Genomic DNA, 19,468 nt, shown 5'->3' with positions numbered 1-19,468 from the left:
TTTTTTTTAGGTCACTAGGCTGTTCTCAGCTCTCTGGATTTTTAGTAAAGCACAGCCTATTCCAGGAAATGGCTTTAAATTGTAATGCAAATTTGATTTAGGTGTATGAAAGCAGCTTGGGAGGGTAACAATGCAAGCTACTTAAGGAGTTTGGAAAATTTAGGATATTGAAGATTTAAGGAGTAGTTTGGCTCAGGCACCAAAGCGCTAAAACGTAAAACTGTCAGGCTGATCAATCTGTGGGAGCTGTTCAAGAGGTTTCTCGGGGCATTTAGACTATTGACACTAAGTGATGTCTGCCAGGGGATAGTCGGTGCATTTGTCAATCCTGGCCTCACCGTAACCCTTTCTCAAGAAGGAAGGGACAAGGGGTTATGAGGAGGCTCTGACAGGGAGACTGGGTCTGGTCTCGGGTACTCAGGAATGTGCCTGGGGAAGTTTGAGTGAGCTCAGTCGGGTGATGCTAATTAGGTAAAGCGATAGAGGTTGAGAGAACTGTGCGTTCAAAAGATCCTAGGAGGAGGGGAGCAGGCCAGTGTATCTGTAACACAAAACTAGAAAGGAGAGGCGGGTACATGCTCCAGTTAGATGAGGTACCCAGTCAGTCAGGGCGTCCATCATGGGCCATGCTGAAGCCTGGGGCTTTATTCCAAGAGCAGTCGAAGGGCTTTGTCTTAGGAAGCAACAAAAACAGATTTATAGTGAGGAGAAGGAAACGGATAGGGACAAGAGTAGATTGGAGCACTCCTCTTCGGAAGCTATTATGGGGTCCAGCAGTGGTTGTATCTTTGACCAGGGCAACAGCTGTGGGATGGAGAGAATCAGTGGAGGTGAGAGTTATTGGGAAATAAATCTCCGGGATGTGCTGGGGGATGGGGTAGGGAGGCACCCAGGATGATACTTTGGATATCCCACTTGTAGAACTGGGCGGAAGGTGGGAGAAATTATCACATATAGAACCGCTTCCTCTCACGAATGAGTGTACGGAAGGGACTCGGATTTGAAAGGAAAAGTGTTTCTGGGTAAGTTCTTTGCAGCCCTGGTATTTTCTCCAACCTTCCAGGAGTCTGTGGAGCATCCTTCCCCAGAGGACCACTTGACCACTCTATTGAACATAAGTCATTTTCATTTTCTTTTGTATCTGTCTGGAAGTTTAGAGAAATGAAAACACGCCAACATTGTATAAACAAAACAGCCACTCAGATCTTCACATTTTCTCAGGTTGGTGCCAAACAGGTCTTATCTAAAAAGCAAAGCAGCTAAAAAGGCACAGAGGCAATAATTGCTTTGCTATTCCAGGAACTGGCAGCCACATGTGCAAAACTATTAAAGAGCACAATTTCAAACTTCTGCTGAAAAGTTATAAGGAAATGGCTAAAATCTCTCTAGAACCCATTCCTCGCTGGGGCAAAAGGACCTGGAAAACATATTTTAACAAAACAGTGTTTAATGATATTCATAATTTGAGTCATCTGTCTTTTTTTCTTGGTCAGTCTAGCTAAAAGTTTGTCAATTTTGTTGATCTTTTCAAAGCACCAGCTTTTGGATTCATTGATTTTTCTCTGTTTTAGCTGCATCTCATAAGTTTTGGTACGTTGTGTCTTAATTTTTATTCCTTTAAAAGTATTTACTAATTTCTCTTGTGATTTCTTCTTTGACCCATTGGTTATTTAAGAGTGAGTTGTTTTATTTACACCTATTTGTGAATTTCTCAAATTTCTTTTTTTAAAAAATAAATTTATTTATTTTATTTTTTATTTTTGGCTGCATTGGGTCTTCATTGCTGCGCGCGGGCTTTCTCTAGTTGTGGTGAGCAGGGGCTACTCTTCGTTGCAGTGCATGTTGCAGTGGCTTCTCTTGGTGCAGAGCAGACTGCAGACTCTAGGCATGCAGGCTTCAGTAGTTGTGGCACGCAGGCCCAGTAGTTGTGGCTTGCAGGCTCTAGAGCACAGGCTCAGTAGTTGTGGTGCACAGGCTTAGTTGCTCCGTGGCATATGGGATCTTCCGGGACCAGGGCTCGAACCCATGTCCCCTGCTTTGGCAGGCAGATTCTTAACCACTGGGCCACCAGGGAAGCCCTCAAATTTCTAATTTCATTCCATTGTTGTCAGAGAACATGCTTTGAGTGAATTCAGTCCTTTTAAATTTATTGAAGTTTGTTTTATGGTCTAGCAATTGGTCTATCCTGGAGACTGTTCCTTCTGCACTGAAAAGAATGTATTCTGCTGTGTTGGGTGGAGTGTTCTGTTCTGTTAGGTCTGGTTGGTTTATGGTGTTCATGTCTTTTGTCTCCTTGTTGATCTTCTGCCTAACTGTTCTATCCATTATTGAGAGTGGGGTTTTGAAGTCTCCAACTGTTATAGTTTAATAATCTATTTCTCCCATTAATTTTTGCTTTATGTATTTCAGGGCTCTCTTAGGGGCATACGTGTTTATAATTGTATCTTCCTGATGAGTTGACCTTTTTGTCATTATAAATTGTCCCTCTTCATGTGGAGAACAGGGAACCCTCCTACACTGTTGGTTGGAATGTAAATTGGTACAACCATTATGGAAAATAGTATGGAGGTTCCTTAAAAAACTAAAAATAGAACTACTGTATGATCCAGCAATCCCACTCCTGGACATATATCTGGAGAAAACTCTAATTCGAACAGATACACGCACCCCAATGTTCATAGCAGCACTATTTACAATAGCCAAGACATGAAAGCAACTTAAATGTCCATTGACAGATGAATGGATAAAGAAAAGGTGGAATATTACTCAGCCATAAAAAAGAATGGGATTGACATATATACACTAATATGTATAAAATGGATAACTAATAAGAACCTGCTGTATAAAAAAATAAATAAAATTAAATTCAAAAAAAAAGAAATAATGCCGTTTGCATCCACATGGATGGACCCAGAGATTATCATAGTAAGTGAAGTAAGTCAGACAGAGAAAGACACATATCAAATGATAATGCTTATATGTGCAATCTAAAAAAATGATACAAATGAACTTATTTACAAAACAGAAATAGAGTCACAGATGCAGAAAACAAAATTATGGTTACCGGGGGTGGGGGGAAAGGGGAGGAGGGATAAATTGGGAGATTGGGATTGACATATACACACTACTATATATAAAATGCATAACTAATAAGGACCTACTGTAGAGCACAGGGAACTCTACTCAATACTCTGTAATGACCTATATGGGAAAAGAATCTAAAAAAGAGTGGATATATGTATATGTATAACTGATTCACTTTGCTGTACAGCAGAAACTAACACAACGTTGTAAATCAACTATACTCCAGTAAAAAGTTTTTTTTTTAATTCTCTGCTTCATAATTTAAAAAATGTCCCCTTTATTTCTGGTAGTGTTTCTGTTTTAAATTCTACTTTGTCTGATATTAATGCAGCTATTCCAGCTTTCTTATAGCTACTGTTTGCATGATTTTTTTTTCCCATCTATACTTTCAACCAATTTGTAACTTTGCATCTAAATTCTCTTGTAGACAGCTTATAGATAGGTCTTTTTTTAAAAAAAAATGTTTATTTATTTAGGCTGCACCGGGTCTTAGTTGTGGCATGCGGGATCTTCATTGCAGCATGTTTTAGTTGCGGCATGTGGACTTTTAGTTGAGGCATGAAAACTCGTAGTTGCAGCATGCATGTGGGATCTAGTTCCCTGACCAGAGATCGAACCCTGGCCCCCTGCATTGGGAGTGTGGATTCTTACCCACTGGACCACCAGGGAAGTCCCTCTTGTTGCTGGATTTTTTTTTATCAAGCCTGATTATCTCTGCTTTGGATTGCTTAATCAGCTCACATTTAGTATTATTGATATAGTTGGATTTGCATCTGCTGTTTTACCTTTTGCTTTCTATATCTCATGTCTTACGTCTTTTTATGTTCCTCTATCTCCCTTCACTGCTTTCTTTTGCATTGAGTGAATATTTTTTAGTGTAGCACTTACATTATTTTAATGAGTTTTTTAAAACTATTTAAAAAGTTATTTTCTTAGTATTTACTCTTAGGCTTACCATATACATCATAATGTATCAGAATTTATTTCAGATTTATACTATAGTGACTTAATTCCAATGAGACATGGAAACTTTAGTCCTCCTCCCTCTTTTTGTTCTATTATTATTATATGTATTACAGCTGTGTGTGTTACAAAGCCCACAGTACATTGTTATAATTATTACTTTATATAATTTTAAGTCATTTGAAGAAGCTGAGAGAAGAAATGGAGAGTATATATTTATAGAGTTTGTTATATTAACCTATTTATTTACCGTTTCTGGCTGTCTTCATTGGTGTCGGCGGATATGAGTTACCATCTGGTACCATTCCCTTCCTCTAATATAGCTTTCTTTCTTCACACACATCTCCTCTGTGCAGTTATCGTCAAATATACTACATTTCTATCCATTATAGGCCCAACAGTACAATTCTAGACATACTGTTTTATACTATTGCTTTTTAAATCAGTTAAGACAAGAAAGGATAAATATATGTTTATACTATTTTTTTGGTTACATAATTACCTTTATTGGCACTCTTTTTTCATGTGGATTCAAATTGCTGTCTGGGGTGGCTTGTGATATTTGAAATGCCATTTATATTAACTCCCACTTATTTGTTTTTTAAAAAACAAGAAACCAAAATAACATACAACAAAAGAGGAAATTCTCTTCAGCCATTCTATTTTTTCCCCATCAATTCTGTAATGCAAATGCTGCTATATATGACACTGTTAACCTTAAAATAGCAGTCACCATACTGTCCGTGGTTCCCCACGTGTCTGAATGCTTGATTTTCCCTAAAAAGAGACGATAATGATTAGGAGTTGGCAGCCTCTGCACACCATACCTGACATCCAGGCACAAGACCAGAGGATGGAACTGTGCTGAAACAGTAAAAACAGGCTTGTAACAGCCATCAACAGGCTAGAGCTTAAAAGTCTTAAAAGGAGAGAATTTTAATTGCCTTGATTACTTTGGCAAGATGGTGTTTTGTGTTGTTCCTGCCCTCTGATGACTGTAAATTATGTTTTGTTGAGCTTTTGTTTTATTTTGTTCTGATTATAAAAGTGGTGCATTCTCATTGAGAATATTTAGGAAATTCAAAAAAAAAAGAAAAAGAAATTCACAACCCAGAGATAACTACTCAATATTTTTTTCTTACTCTTAATATTTTGGAGAGTCTTTTTCTCCCTTCCTTCCTCCCTCCCTCCCTTCCTTCCTCTCTCTCTAATGTGTATATGTTTATATGTACATATAATATTTAAATGGCATCTAAATTTGGACTTAGTTTCCTTTAAGCCTAAGACTTATAAAATAGTCATGTTCCTATCTGCTTATCTTGTTTCTGATAGCCGCTTTGCCTATATCGCCTAATATTTAATATATAGTGTTCCTATTGTTATTTTCTATTTTTTAATTGTTTATAGCTGTAGTTTCTATTTCTATCATAACCAAAAGTTTATCAAAAAGTTCTTTTAAATTTCCAAGTGTGGGGGAATTCCCTGGTGGTCCATTGGTTAGGACTCAGTGCTTTCACTGCTGGGTTCAATTCCTGGTTGGGGAACTAAGATCCCACAAGCTGCGCAGCATGGCAAAAAAAAAAAATTCCAACTGTTGGGATTTTGATCTAGACTTATGCTATTTTAAGTGAGGTTTTTTTTGAGGGGTGAGGGAAGGCGTGACAGTGAGTCCTGTATAGTTTCGTTTGGAATTTATTTAGGTTTTTATTGTGGTTTACTATGATTAGTTTTTATAAATGTTCCATGAACACATAAAAAGAAAATATAGCCCTTGTTATCGTGAATCAAGATCACTTCTTTTTGTTTGTTGTCTGCTAAATCTTTTTTTTTTAATAAATTTATTTATTTATTTATTTTTGGCTATGTTGGGTCTCCGTTTCTGTGCGAGGACTTTCTCTAGTTGCGGTGAGCGGGGGCCCCTCTTCATCGCCGTGCACGGGCCTCTCACCGTCGTGGCCTCTCTTGTTGCGGAGCACAGGCTCCGGTCGCTCAGGCTCAGCAGCCATGGCTCACGGGCCCAGCCGCTCCGCAGCATCACATCCTGTTTTAATTCTTCCTTTAAACTTTGCAAAAAGCATTCTCAACCTTTACTTTTTCTGATTATCGAGGTCAAGGTAATCAATACGTGGAACAATATTTTTTGTCTTCCCTCCCCTTCTTCATTTATGTTCCTTCAAGCCACCTCCACATACAATAAAACATGTAAGCTCTCAGAATGTTATTAGTACTTTTTTTGCATTGAATATTATACTTTAAAATTTTAATTTTCAGTCAGTATTTCATATTTATAGTGATTATTTAGACATAACTATTTTGCTGGTTTCACTGTACACTACTAGATGTTTTCTGTCTTGAGCTCTTAATTTTGATACTTCTTAGACATCTAGAGGAGATCTTCAAATAGTAGTTTCAGAGAAAGGGATGTGTTTGAACCTCTGCATGTGTACCTTTTTTTTTTTAAGTGTTTATTGAATTTGTTACAATATTGCTGCTTTTTTAATACAATTTTATTTATTTATTTATTTATTTGGCTGTGTTGGGTCTTTCTTGCTGCAGGCGGGCTTTCTCTAGTTGTGGCGAGCGGGGGCTACCCTTCGTTGCGGTGTGTGGGCTTCTCATTGCGGTGGCTTCTCTTGTTGGAGCATGGGCTCTAGGCACGTGGGCTTCAGTAGTTGTGGCACGCGGGCTCTAGAGCGCAGGCTCAGTAGTTGTGGCGCACGGGCTTAGTTGCTCTGCGGCATGTGGGATCTTCCCGGACCAGGGCTCGAATCTGTGTCTCCTGCATTGGCAGGCGGATTCTTAACCACTGCGCCACCAGGGAAGCCACTTGCACGTGTACCTATTCACACAGATGCCAGCTGGGCCATACATAAAATTGTGGAGTAACTCTCTTTTCTTCCCAAATTTGTTTGCCGACGTTTCTTTCTATTCTGGCCAGCAGCTCTACCTCTTTACCTGATTTGCACTGGGGCTTCCATCATGGCTTTTTGGCTGTATGCTTTTTCCAGTTGGCCCTCTGTTGTTACCCCATCCTTGAAACCCCTTGCCTGCCCTCATGGGCACTGGGCTGATCTCAGTCCCATTCAGTTCCTTTCCATTTTCTCTCCTTCCTTCCTTAAGTCGTTATGCTGGGGAGATACAACTGTGTGCCAGGTAGACCAGTTAGTGAAAAGGAAAGTTCACTTGATCGTGGGCAAGTGCGTAAATCCTATTTAACTGGCTTTTACCAACTGAAAAAGTGCCAATATATTTTAATGTGAAGAGAAATACTGAAGAAAGGGGAAACAAAAAAAGATGAAGTAAGATTTTACACAAACTTCCAGATTAGATGATGCTAAAGATCTATAGAAGTTTTCTGAATATACAGTCTCTCTATAGATTTACGATTTTGTTTGTTTTGTCCACATCACTGCCTTAATCATGGATTTCAGTCTTTGGAAGAAGATGTGGTGGCCCTCATGGGCTGGGGAAAGTAGTAGTTTCTTCAGTTTTAATTGGCTTTTCTGACAAAAGTTTATAAATTCTGCAAGTCCATGTTATCATACAAACTGAAAAAAACTTTTTTCCATTTAAATAATTTATTTGCGGGAAGTCCCTGGCAGTCCAGTGGTTAGGACTCCACGTTTCACTGCCGAGGGCCCAGGTTCAGTCCCTGGTTGGGGAACTAGGATCCCGCAAGCCGCGTGGCGAGACCAAAATTAAATAAATAAACAAACAAATTATTTGCTATTTGAATGCTAGAGTAAATTCAGAACAGGAATTGGCAATTGCTGTTGTCTTCTATCAATGATAAAAATTCAATTCAACAAACATCTTCTCAATACTTACTATGTATAAGTATACTTATTATGTGTAATGCACTGGGGTAAACAAAAAATTTTTAAATTCTTATTTGGTAATTGGGGGCTCATTAAATTATGTCCATACAAGGGATATCTTGTGCAGCCATTAATAATTTTTGAAGAATATTTAAAGATATGGGAAATGCTGATAATAATATATTCAGTTAGGAAAAGCACTTTACGAAGTGATATATTTAGTATAATTTCTAATTTAGCTTAAAAACATTTTGAAAGACTAAAAAGAACACGTACCTAAATGTTACTATTGTTTATTTCTGGATGAGTAAGAAAACCCTTTACCACATTCTAATTTTTCTATAAGGAAAACAAATCAATTTAATAACCAGATAATAGTATGATTTTGTTGTTTTTTAAGGATATAGTGCAGCTCTGTAGGATTATAGGGAATAGGCACAATCATCCCCATTTCAGGAATCCACTTTGACCTCTCAGAAAAGGTAAGATGGAAGCTGGGCCTTGAAATGAGGGCCAAATATTAATAGGCAAATACGCAGAAAGAATGATGCGTACACCAAGCAGAAGAGCCCATTGAAAAAATGTGCAGTATTGAGCGGGAACACAGCAAATGAAGTGGGGTGGTTGGTGAGAGAGGCAGGGCTGAGAGGATCTTGAAACTTTGGTAAGGAGGCCAGATTTTGCTCTGCCTATTGGGGGAAAACATTGAAGGTTTTAAATTTGGGGTGAGAGAATCAGATCAACAGTAAATCTGTGCTCTAGACAGGTGATTCCAAAACGAATAGGTTGAATGCAAGGCCGGAGACCAGAGGCAGGGGAACCCTTAGGAGGCATGCTCCTGGTTCCTTCTGTGTCTCTGGCTGAGCCTTCTCAGTTGTGTTCCCCAGGCTTTCTTCCTTCCTCTCCCGCTAATTGCTGGATGCTACTGGGTCCTGCCTCCCATCCCTATTCTGCCTTGGCTGTACCATCCTTCAGGATGCTGTCCATTTCAGTGGTCCAGCCTAGGTCTTTTTTATAGACTCCAAACCAGTATGTGTTTAAGTATGTCCAGGTCACCTTCACCTAGTTGTTTCCTGACTCCTCAACTTCACAGAAACTTCTGTCTTCCTTCTGAAGTCTGCTCCTCCTCCTCCTCTCTCGAGCCCCGGAACATAGTCCCTTTTCCCCATCCTACCAGTTAACCGAGCCAGAAACTTCAGTGTCCTTACAAAACATACAAAGGGACAACTATTGTATGATTCCACTTATATGAAGTACTTAAAATAGGCAAATTCATAGAGATAGGAAGTAGAATGGTGGTTGCCAGGGGTGGGGGGATGGGAAGGGGATGGCAAGTTAGTGTTTCGTGGGTAAAGAGTTTCTGTTTGGGATGGTGAAAAAGTTCTGGTGATGGTTGCACCATTCTGTGACAGTAATTAATGCCACTGAATAGTATACTTTAAAATGGTTAAAATGGTAAATTTTCTGTGATGTATATTTTACCACAGTTAAAAACTAAAATAAGATAAAATAAAACCTGTTCAACTTGGTTTGAACCAGTTTCTCTCAGACTTATTTGATTATGGAGCTCTCTGATCAAAAGGGGGAAAAATGTTTTAAAGTGGAACATAATATTCACATCCTTTAGATGTAAGAGGAACATACTTTGGGGAACATTCCACTATTTGAGGGCAAGGAAGAGGAATTAAGTTCCTCATTTCCTCACACACTGCTGGAACTCAATGCATTTCTTTTTAAGAAACATTATTAGAAATGGTGATTGGACTTTTATTTAGGAAAATTGTGGGTCAGTTAGCCTTCCCCAGGCTGACCTAATGATATTATTTCTATGGGAGCTTCAAAACACTTTAGCCTGAAAAGGAAATTCTAGGACACAATCCACTCAAATTGGAGGCAGATTTACTTCAACAGTTCTAACTACACAGTCTCACTTTATGCAGAGCTTTGCAAATTACTTTGAAAAGATAGGAGTTTCTCCCTATTTTGGGTAACTTCTACCTCTCTTCTCTGGGCCACCTTCTGATAACCTCTTGTCCTGCATAGATGCCAAGACTCTTGCTTTGGTTACCTTTCTGAGTTCTTGTTTCAAGAGCCTATCTAATGCCCCAAGCCCTGTACAACTCAAGAGGGTGCTCTTGTGCAGTACACAACCTGTGCAACTGCCCATGTCAATAAACACCCTCAGGTCCCTTTCTTATTCTGTGTACCGTACACCCCAGGAATAGGAATCCTGCCTTGCAATTTCAGCATAGGGTCACCTTTTCCATACCAACTTATTTCTTTTCTTTTTTTTTATTTTATTTTATTTTTTTGCGGTACACAGGCCTCTCACTGTTGTGGCCTCTCCCGTTGTGGAGCACAGGCTCCGGACGTGCGGGCTCAGCGGCCATGGCCCACGGGCCCAGCCGCTCCACAGCACGTGGGATCTTCCTGGATCGGGACACAAACCCGCGTCCCCTGCATCAGCAGGCGGACTCTCAACCACTGCGCCACCAGGGAAGCCCCCAACTTATTTCTTTAATTGAAAAACACATGCTTTTTATAAAAGCTTCAAACCTTACAGAAGTACATTTCCCACAATCCTCTCTTAGGTAATTATCGTTAACAATTGACTATATAATTTTTTTTAGTTTTTTCCCCCATTCATATACTAGTACATGTGTGTGCACTTTACTGAAACTCCTGCTATACCTACTGTTTGCAGCGTACTTTTTTTTTTTTCCCACTTAACTATGCATCTGGAGCCTCTTTCCATTTCGGCACGTAGAGATCTATTTCATGATTTAATGGCTGTATTGTATTTCATTATTTGGATGTACCTTGATTTGTCTAGCTGGTCCCATTGATAGACAATTGGAGTTTTTCCAGCTTTGTGCTATTGCATAGAATGAAGCCATGAATAAGCTGAAGCATATAAATCTTTGCACAATGGCAAAACAGTTTCTCTAGGAAAAATTCCTAGGTAGAGTAACTAGGTCAAATGATATAAACATCTTAAATTTTAATAGATAAAATCATCTTCCTAAAGGATTTAATCACTTGCTCTCCCACCAGTGTGATCAAGGGTCTGTTCCCTCCACCTCACCAACACTGGCAAACCTTTTTCATCTTTACTAATCTGATAGGTGAGAAGTTTTAGTTTGTGTTAAAAAAGTTTTTTTTACATGTCTTCCCATTGTAAAATTCTGTAGTGATACTGAATACTTGAGGTTGAATATTTTTCATTTGTTTATTGGCCATTTGTATTTCTTTGAGTCCTTCCCCAGCTTCTACTTGGCTGTGCACTTCAATTCCTCATTTCTGTGCTCTACCTGTCAGGATGGGAAATCTGTTCCGTCTCTTTAGAACCCCTGTGCTGACTACCACTTCCTGCCTCAGAGCTGGAAGGAGTGATGTCCAGCCCAGGACTTTTGGTGGGAGAGACCTGGGGTGAGTCCCAGCTGCTCCACATATCTGTGTGACTTTTGATAATTTTCCTAACTTCTCTATGCCCCAGTTTCCTCATCTGAAAACTGAGATGGTAATTTTGCCTACAACAAAGGGTTGCCTTCAGGATTAAATGGGATAATTGTTATGTAAAGCATTTAGTCCTTGCTTCATACAGTGTAAACGTTTGGGAAACACTAACTATTGTTATTATTGCTATAAAAAAGTGTACTCTTTGTTTTCTAAATTATGCTTCCTGGCCAGTGTCAGTATTGAGATGGTGAGGATATGGAGAAAGCCTTTGAAAATGGAACTATGCTAAAACATTAACAGTGTTCTTATATCTTCTGCATTCCCATAATTGTCTTGGGGCTCAAACATTAATAAGGCAGCTTGGCTCCGAATATAACACTTTCCAGTATTATTCTGCTTGTGCACATCTGTTTTCTCTCTTTATTGTAACCGAGTTACATGTAATCAGAGGTTACAAACTAATGTGGCTAAATGTAGCTCATCAGTTTCTCATGTTTATAGAGTGTTATGAGTTGTTTTTTAATTTTGGCCAACATTTAGAAGTAGGATGTTCATATAAAAATCTACATTTCCAGCTTTTCTTGAGTAATAGGAAATGTTGACTAGCCTCCACTAGAGCTGGGTCACTGCACCCCCTTTAGACGGGGCATGGGTTCTCCAGGTTCCTATTGCCCGCCCCACCCCCACGCCGGTTCTTCCCCTTTCCCTCTCCCATGCAGCTGGTTATCATTTATAATTCATCGTCATACTTGCCTTGTTGTTTTCCTTAAGGTAGAGGAATATATCCTGGTACCCATGTCTCTACTAAAAGTGGGAAACTAAGACAAAAATTGTATATTGAACATATTTCTATGTATAAGTGAAGGATTGCCCCATGTGTTTAATTTGCCGAGAAAGTGAATCTGTTCATTTTATTTTATTTTTAAATTTATTTATTTATTTTTGGCTGAGTTGGGTCTTCGTTGGTGCGTGCAGGCTTTCTCTAGTTGCGGTGAGCAGGGTCTACTCTTCTTTGCAGTGCACGGGCTTCTCATTGCGGTGGCGTCTTTTGTTGCAGAGCACGGACTCTAGGCGCACGGGCTTCAGTAGTTGTGGCACGTGGGCTCAGTAGTTGTGGCTTGTGGGCTCTAGAGCGCAGGCTCAGTAGTGGTGGCACACGGGCTTAGTTGCTCTGCAGCATGTGGGATCTTCCCAGACCAGGGCATGAGCCCGTGTCCCCTGCATTGGCAGGTGGATTCTTAACCACTGCGCCACCAGGGAAACCCCAGTTTGTTCATTTTAGCCATGAGCTTCATTCATTGACCTAACCTGCCCCTGGAGACAATAGAGGTGTGAATTCTATATGAATCAGTCCTAACAACCTGCCTCTACTGGGCGTTTAAGGGCCCTCTCTGCTCCTTTTCCCCAGTGGTTCTCAACCTTAACTCGGAAGTTTGAAAAGATACCGAGGCCTGGGTGTTGGGTTGTTCTACCCCCCACCCCCCCGCCCCTCCTCCTGCAAAGAGCAGGAGAGCCTTTTTGGATGGATCAAGGGGAGGAAGGTTTACTGGATTTGTGTCTAGGGACATGATCTGTCTTTCTTGGCATGCTGCCTCTTAGGATCCCCAGCTTTCCCCATAAAACTGAGGGTTATGAGTCCTGGCATTCGTGGGCTGAAGGCCAAGAGGGCGAATGAGACCAGCCGTGCCTTCCTTCTCAGGGAGGAGAGAAGTGCTTCCATTCTTTTCCCTTGGTGTGTTCCTTTCTTTGGACTGCCCGTCCTTCACTCTCAAAGTGGTGAGACATAGAGGGTCGAGCTTTGGCTGTGGACCTGAAGACAGTGAGGCCAGGCTGCCTGCCTGGCTGTCATCCCCAGGACAGCTCTCCCTGGGCAGCAGGGCCTGCCAGTTGCAGGCGGGGAGGGCCGCTCACTAGGCTTGGAACCCCTGTTGGGGCTGAGGACAGAGCAAGTGTGAATAATGCCTCAGCTTGAGGAGCATCTTGCCCAGTTTCCCCCCAAAGTGTGGCTTAGCATGGCCGGTTGAGGACCTGGGTGGTCAGGCCCCAGTGGCAGATGCCTCATCAAATCTCAGCATCATAGAGCACTGACCCCTCCCAGCTTCCACAAGCATACACGAGGGCTCTATCTTGTGTTCGCAGGCAGCCTGTGCTTCCTTTTCAAGTATTTATATTTTATCATCATTTTTTGTTTATATGTCTGTTTCCCTTACTAGAACCTAAGCTCCTTGACGGCAGGGACTGTACTTTATCATTTTAATAACCTTGGTGCCCAGGGCATAATTGGTGTTTGATAAATATTCTCTAATGGATTTACATTTTCATAATTTTATTGACTCTTTTGCCATATGAAAAGCTGTTTTCTAGGTGCTATGGGAACATAGGAGGTTTAAAATGTAGTTTATGTTCTGAAGGAACTTGTCATCCAGTTGGGGAGATAAGGTCAATCATTCATTCCTTCAGTCATTCATTTGAACATATACTGAGCGTCTAAGCTCTGGTCAGTTTGGCATTGGGGATATGATATCAAGGTGTGTACTCCACTCTCAAGTGGCTTCCAGTTAGTAGGAGAGATAGATATAAAATGATATAAAATGAGCACAACATAAGGTGATAAGTGCAATGTTAGGATTCCTAACAATTGTTAAAAATATGGAGTAAAAAATAAATAGCTCAAAAGAGTAATGGAGGAACTAACACAAAGCAGTGCATGACTTGGTAGTTGTGATTAGAAGTAAAGCTCAGCTTTCCTAGGGGCCACCGAGGGAACATTGAGAAGTGTCTGCTGAGAAAGCGTCTCCCATGAAATCAGTGGTGCACAGTGCACCTCCGTACAGCTAAGGTGCAGCAAAGGCCCACCTTAAAAACACCTGTCCTGGGCTTCCCTGGTGGCGCAGTGGTTGAGAGTCCGCCTGCCAATGCAGGGGACACAGGTTCGTGCCCCGGTCCAGGAAGATCCCACATGCTGCGGAGCGGCTGGGCCCGTGAGCCATGGCCACTGAGCCTGCACATCCGGAGCCTGTGCTCCGCAACGGGAGAGGCCACAACAATGAGAGGCCCGCGTACCGCAAAAAAAACAAAAAAACACCCGCCCGACCTGCTTGACCTAGTGTTTCCCAAGCTTATGTGAGCATGATGCTCTTTTCTCCCCACTATTTAACTAACATCCTATGGAACTGACATTCCTTAAAGTCATTTTAGGAAATGCCAGTGTAGATACCATCTGTAATTAGATAGCTGGTGGCTCTTAACATTTTGCGGGGAGGTGGATCTTTTGAGAAGTTAACAGTGGGGGGAGTTGTGCACAATTCACGCATTCCTTGAAGCCCATCCGAGACCCTTGTCCATGGTCAGGGAAAGAAAAGAAGGGAGCAAATCCCAGGTAGGAGGGATCTGTGTGGGCCAAGACAAAAGAGGATGGAAAAGATGGGTCTTAGTGCCAAGCAGTTTGACTGTGAGGGAGGGAGAGATGGGGCAGAGAGACAGGGGCCATGGTGGATTTGGAGATGGCCAACTGTGGAAGGCCTGAGATAGCTGGCATGGAATTACCAGTCGTTAATGACCAATTGCCTGTGAAGGTTAAGGGAGATGCAAGGTCAAGAACACATCTACTAATGGACACTGGAGTCGTAGAAGGATTATTCATAGAAACAGGAAAGTCACAGAGCCAAAATCTTCCACATGTCAAAACCTATGTTATTATCATGTTGAAATGCTCCAACTTGCCTTTTTTACCCCCTGCCCTCCCCCCGCCAACTTGCCCTTATTAATTTGTGCTGAATCTCCCAGTTGAAAAATTCACTTTCAGAATTGGATTTACCATCTAACTGGGCCTCCTACCTTGAACAATTAAAAATCCGATTGGTCTGACTTCTAATTTTAGAAGGAATCAAGCTGACCTTCGTTGAGCTGTTGCCAACGGGAGCCTGTTACCTGGGTGACTAGATTTACAATATGTCAGTATGCAAATACCATCTGCCCAAGAGGAGGAAGGAAGGCCTTCCTCCTCTGAGGGTTGTCAGAAGTTCTGGAAATGTCTTCCTCTGGGAATGGGGAGGAGGCTTGCCAAAGAGGAGGAAAACCAGGAACGATGTGATTTTTCAAGGTTAGAGTCTTTTCCTCACTCTAGGAGTGAGGACAGGAGTTTGTGGTTTGCCTTATGGACTGTCCTGTAAGGTTGATCACTAGGGATATACATGTAAGTCAGATTTTACATTTCTTGGGGAGGGGGGGAGGGAACCAAAAGGGTAGCATCTATCACTTCAGTGTATTTAGATTCAGATGACTGCAAAAGTTTAATGAAGCCTTTGAGTATGCAATTCTTGTTTTCCACAATGCCTTTAGGAATCTAATTTCAATTGTTAAGAGCGTCTGAGCCCGCTGCCTTGGGCTCTCAAGAAGGGTGAAGAGAAGTGGATATTTCATCTCACTTTCCCTCACATCAGCTTGACTGGGGAAGCTGAAGGGATTTTGTCCCCAGAATATCTGTATTCAACTCCTGTCCTGCACATTGTTTCAGGCTAAGGTTTACAATCACATTTGGAAACATTCAAATCTGAAGGCAGGCAGGGAAGTTCTATTCCTTTTCATGAAATAACTGTCACATCCGCTGTCAGCTGCAGGAGTTTCTTCTACCCACTGTTTTGTGAGTCCAAATTAGATGGACTCATTAATTTTAATTTTTACTTTAAAATCTCAAGGACTTGTATGGGTGGGTATGCTTCCTTTAATTGCCGTGTGTCAGAATTTGTGTAGGAGGAAGAGTTTCCAGGAGCAGGGCCAAGAACCTTGGGCTCTTAGCTTCTAATTTTGTCCCCCCCGGTAACCTCCCGTGACCTCCTTCTCTGCTTGCTCTCGTTGGCACTGCCATCTCCCACCTCTTTAAAAAACTCCTAATATCCACCTAAAACTGTCAGCAGCATGAAAGAGTGAGGAAGGTCACTTTACTTCCCAGGGTACTTTCACCCGGCCTTATAAATAAATAGCTTTTCACGTCAAGCAAGTGGCTGAGGAGATTAATGCCAGAGACAAGGGATGGTAAATCCTGGAGCTCGACTGCCTGGGTTCAAATCCCAGCTCTGCTACTTTCTAGCTGGGTGAAGTTGGGCAAGTTACTCAACCTCTGTGTGCACCAGTTTCTTCATTTGTAAAACAGGGATAAAAATACTACTATCTCATAGAGTTGCTGTGAGGATTAAATAAGTATGAATGCTTTAGGACCATGCTGACCCCAGAAAAGTTAGCACCGTGTAGCAGCATTATTCTTCTTTGCTTTTTTTTTTTCCAAAACAAACAACTTTTTATTGAAGTATAGTTGATTTACAATGTTGTGTTTGTTTCTGGTGTACAGCAGTAAATCCTTGTTGCTTAGCTATTTTATATGTAGTAGTTGTGTATTTGTTAATCCCAAACTCCTAATTTATCCCCCCACCTTTCCCCTTTGGTAACCACAAGTGTGTTTTCTATGTGAGTTTATTTCTGTTTTGTAAATAAGTTCCTTTGTATCATTTTTTTAGATTTCACATATAAGTGATTTCATATACTTGTCTTTCTCTGGCTTACTTAGTATGAGAATCTCTAGGTCCATCCATGTTGCTGCAAATGGCATTATTTCATTCTTTTTTATGTCTGAGTAATATTCCATTATGTATATATATATCACATCTTCTTTATCCTTTCATCTGTCAATGGACATTTAGGTTGCTTCCATGTCTTGGCTATTGTAAATAGTGCTGCTATGAACATAAGGGTGCATGTATCTTTTTGAATTAGCGTTTTTGTCTTTTCCAGAAATATGCCCAGGAGTGGGATTGCTGGATCACATGGTAACTCTATTTTTAGTTTTTTAAGGAAACTCTGTACTGTCCTCCATAGCTGCAGCACCAATTTACATTCCCACCAACAGTGCAGGAGTGTTCCCTTTTCTCCACACCCTTTTGTGTGGCAGCTTTTATTATTATTTCTGTGTGCATCTTCAGAGGCCCTAGGAAGTAGTGAGGTTTTGCTGTGAGCAAGTAAATGTCCAGGATTTATTTGCAGGCTGTGACTTCCTGCTTCCTTCTTAACAGACTAGTGCCTGTCCACACACAGGTCAAGCCTCATTTTCTGTGTGATGCCCTCCTGGACAACTGTAGTCTGTGCCGCTCCCTTTCTAACCCTCGCACACTTTCCATGTGTGTCGTATAATTAGTACCTTTGGATCTGCTATCTTAGCTCCTAATTGTCTGTATTGTCATACTTAGCTCTTTGTTGTCCCCGCAGATTAATGAAAAGACACCATGAGCCTGGACAGTTGCCCAGGATGTCTGTTCATCAGACGTGCCCAAGTTTCAAATATGGTGACATGAGCAAGCAAGGCCACACTTGTCCCATAATTTATTCTTGGTTTTTGAAGTCACTTGTTTGACTTTCTACAAGTCACTTAAAATTATCGAAAGTAAGTATGAGGGGACTTCCCTGGTGGTGCAGAGGTTAATAATCTGCCTGCCAATGCAGGGGACACAGGTTCGAGCCCTGGTCCGGGAAGATCCCACATGCTGCGGAGCAACTAAGCCCATGCGCCACAACTACTGAGCCTACATGCCACAACTACTGAGCCTGTGCTCTAGAGCCGGCGAGCCACAGCTGCTGAGCCCGCTCGCCTAGAGCCCATGCTCCGCAACAAGAGAAGCCACTGCAATGAGAAGCTTGCACACCACAACAAAGAGTAGCCCCCGCTTGCCACAACTAAAGAAAGCCCATGCACAGCAACAAAGACCCAACGCAGCCAAAAATAATTAATTAATTAATTAATTAATTAAAAAAAAAAAAGAAAGTATGAGACATTATTGGTGGGAATGTCAAGTGGTGTACCAGCTGTGGAAAACGGTCTGGCAGTTCCTCAAAAGGTTAAACATAGTTATCGTATGACCCAGCAATTCACCCCTAGATATCAACCCAAGAGACATGGACACAAGTCCACACAAAGATTCATACATATATGTTCATTGCGGTATTACTTGTAATAGCCAAAAAGTGGAAATTACCCAAATATCTTTTAAGTGATAAATGAACAGACATGGGATAGCCATATAATGGAATATTATTTGGCAGTAAAAAAGGAAGGGAATACTGATACATGCTACAACATGGATGAATCTTAAAAACTTTATGCTAGCACTATTCACCATAGCCAAGACATGGAAACAACCTAAATGTCCATTTAGGTTGACAGATGAATGGGTAAATAAGAGGTGGTATGTATATACAATGGAATACTATTCAGCCATAAAAAAGAATGAAATAATGCCATTTGCAGCAACATGGATGGACCTAGAGATGATCACACTAAGTGAAGTGAGTCAGAAAGAGAAAGGCAAATAGCATATGATACCACTTATATGTGGAATCTAAAATATGACGCAAATGAACTTATCTACAAAACAGAAACAGACCGATAGACATAGAGAACAGACTTGTGCTTGCAGGGGTGGGTGGGGGTGGAGGAGAGATGGAGTGGGAGTTTGGGATTAGCAGGTGCAAACTATTATATACAGAATGGATAAACAACAAGGTCCTATTGTCTAGCACAGGGAGCTATATTCAATATCCTGTGATAAACCATAATGGAAAAAATATGATAAAGAATATATATGTATAACTGAATCACTTCTCTGTACACCAGAAATTAACACAACATTGTAAATCAACTATATTTCAACTTAAAAAAAAACACACTGTGCTAAGTGAAAGCAGTCAGTCACAAAAGGCCACACACTGTATGATTCCGTTTATATGAAATGTCCAGAATGAGCATATCCATAGTGACCGAAGGTAGATTAGTGGTTGCCAGGGTCTGGGAGGAGGGGAGAACGGGGAGTTACCGCTAATGGGTGTGGAGTTTCTTTTGGGGATGATGAAAATATTCTGGAATTAGATAGTGGAGACAGTTGCATAGCCTTGTGAATATACTAAAAACTACTGAATTGTATACTTAAAAAAAAAAACACAACTAGCAAGCATGAGAAACTACTTAAATCTACTGCAGAGTCTAAAGTTATTTCCAAGATTACTTTTTCAAGAGTAGCTTCACCTAAAATAGAATAAAGAGTGACTTAAACCATAAGAAAAACATGAAAAAGGCAAATTACCCAGAGTGGCTTTTTTTA

The 19,468-nt window shown here is 41.0% G+C and overlaps 1 protein-coding gene across 9 annotated transcripts in view; it reads left to right on the top strand.

The window, feature by feature from the left end:
* The window catches only part of PITPNC1 (phosphatidylinositol transfer protein cytoplasmic 1), a 256,157-nt gene that overhangs the window by 93,899 nt on the left and 142,790 nt on the right, over positions 1 to 19,468 (top strand). For 4 of the 9 annotated variants that reach the window (XM_089901458.1, XM_089901462.1, XM_089901461.1 and 1 more), the window contains one exon: positions 1 to 19,468. This exon is cut by the window's left edge. The exons of the other annotated variants lie outside the window; for them this stretch is intronic. The gene's annotated coding sequence lies outside the window, so the exon portion shown is untranslated. 9 annotated transcript variants of the gene reach the window in all.

The sequence above is a fragment of the Delphinapterus leucas genome, chromosome 19 (assembly GCF_059928025.1).
Source record: "Delphinapterus leucas isolate spDelLeu-1000000601 "Yukka" chromosome 19, BTC_Dleu_Yukka2, whole genome shotgun sequence".
NCBI lineage: Eukaryota > Metazoa > Chordata > Mammalia > Artiodactyla > Monodontidae > Delphinapterus > Delphinapterus leucas.
This window is presented reverse-complemented; position numbering and strand designations above follow the sequence as displayed.